At 40.0% G+C, this 2,285-nt stretch overlaps 1 protein-coding gene across 4 annotated transcripts in view; it reads right to left on the bottom strand.

Annotated features, from left to right (window-relative positions):
* Positions 1 to 2,285, bottom strand: part of Myo9a (myosin IXA) — a 186,638-nt gene that overhangs the window by 95,794 nt on the left and 88,559 nt on the right. The window lies entirely within an intron of this gene.

Here is a 2,285-nt window from a genome sequence, read left to right as displayed (position 1 = left end):
AATCAGAATGGCTAAGATCAAAACCTCGGGTGACAACACATGTTGGAGAGGATGTGGAGAAAGAGGAACACTCCTCCATTGCTGGTGGGATTGCAAACTGCTACAACCACTCTGGAAATCAATCTGGAGGTTCCTCAGAGAATTGGAAGTAGATCTACCTGAAGACCCAGCTACACCACTCTTGGAAATATACCCAAAAGATGTCCCACCATGCCACGGGGCAAGCCTTCCACTATGTTCATAGTGACCTTATTTGTGATAGCCAGAAGCTGGAAACAACCCAGATGTCCCATGACAGAAGAATGGATACAGAAAATGTGGTTCGTTTACACAATGGAATACTACTCAGCTATTAAGAATGAGGACATCCTGAGTTTTGCAGGCAAATGGATAGAACTAGAAAATATCATCCTGAGTGAGGTAACTCAGACCCATGGTATGTACTTACTAATAAGTGGATTTTAGCCAAATAAAAAATAAAAATATAGAATACCCAAGACACAGTCCACAGAACTCAAAGAGCTCAACAAGCTGAAGTGTAAGGACAACTCAGTCCCACTTGGGAGAGAGAAGGCAATCACAAGTGGGGAGGGACCAGAGAAAGAAAGTGGAGGGGGTGGGGTAAATGGGGGAAGGGAACCTGATCTGGTATTGGGTGAGGAAAAAAGACTGAAGCCCTGAAGGACAGGGCAAACTCAGGTAATTAGGAGGTTGGGGGGTCCCTCCAGAATGCACCAGAGACCTGGGAGGTGACTGACTCCCAGGACTCAAAATGACATAGATGAAATGCCAGACAGTAGGGAGAGGGATCTTATAGACCCTACCTCCAGCAGGAAGACAGGGCATCAAGTGAAGGATGGGGTTGCCATCTCACAGTCACAACTCTCTCCATAATTGTTTCTGTCTGAAAGAATTACAGGGATGGAAATGGAGAGGAGCCTGAGGAAAAGAAGGTCCAGTGACAGGCCCAAAATGGGATCCAGCTCAAGGGGAGGTCCAAAGGTCTAACACTTTCACTGAGGCCATGGAGAGCTCACAAAAATGGATCTATCATGACCACACTCCAGAAGACCCAACAAGCAGTTGAAAGAGTCAAATGCAGTTATTTGCACCCAACCAATTGACAGAAGCAGCTGACTCCTGTGGTTGAATTAGGGAAGGCTGAAGAAGCTGAGAAGAAGAGGGCAATTCTGTAGGAGGACCAGCAGTCTTAATCTGGACCCCCAATATCTTTCAAACACTGGACCAGCAAACAGACAGCATACACCAGCTGATATGAGGTCCCCAACACACATACAATAGAGAACTTCTGGGTCTGTGTTCATTCAGAGATGATGCATCTAACCCTCAAGAGTCTAGAGGCCCTAGAGAGATTAGAGGTCAGGTGGGGTGGGGTATGGGGACATTCACTTGGAAACAAAGTGTGGTGGGGTGGAGGTATGGGGTGTGGAGCAGTCGGTGGATGGGGGGTCAGGGATGGAATATGGAGTGTAAAAAATAAAATAAGAAAACAAACAAACAAACAAAACAAACAAAAAAGCTGCACCTGAATATATCTGCAGTGGAAAATGGAATGAAAAAAAAAAATATATATATATATATGAATAAATAAAGGCATCAATATACAGGGAATTGTTTAGCTTCTTCATGCAGTGTATGCTGCAACCAGACACATAAACTACAATATGGTCCAGTCTGCAGTTACCAGGCTCAATCATGAAGAAACAAATAAAGCAACTGAACTATATATAACTACTTTAGATTTAAGCTCTTTTAAGCTGTTCTTAAAAGATTTGTAGATTGTTTTGAAAGATTGAGAATATCAAAATGAACAATCAGAATGAGGACTGTGTATCTTTAGAAATAACTTTAATAACTAAGAATAAATTCTAAACACATCTTTTAAAAATGACTTACCTTTATTCTTCCTACAAGGAAATATACACATATTACACATTTTCTTATACCAATAGAGTGAAAAAGAACACACTGCATTTATTTTTAAGCAAAGTCCACTTAAATTGTTGTTTTATTAAGTCAAATATTATGGAGTTTCAGCTAGAAAACTTTAATAAAAGTAGTAACCTAAATGTATTGCAATTTATTAAATGTACACTGCCAATCTTGAGTAAATTTGATCCACTGTGAATAAATGACTTAATTTTCTGAAAAACTCATTTTTTTTTTTTTTTTTTTTTTTTTTTTTGTTTTTTGAATCTTTATTTTTTTGTGTAAAATGGGTTCTCCTATATATTCCAAACAAAAGTGTTTCCAGGGACAGCCGT

Source organism: Mus pahari, chromosome 10, assembly GCF_900095145.1.
Source record: "Mus pahari chromosome 10, PAHARI_EIJ_v1.1, whole genome shotgun sequence".
In the NCBI taxonomy this organism is placed as follows: Eukaryota; Metazoa; Chordata; class Mammalia; order Rodentia; family Muridae; genus Mus; species Mus pahari.
Note: the sequence above shows the minus strand (reverse complement) of the source record. Positions and strands in the feature narration are given on the sequence as shown.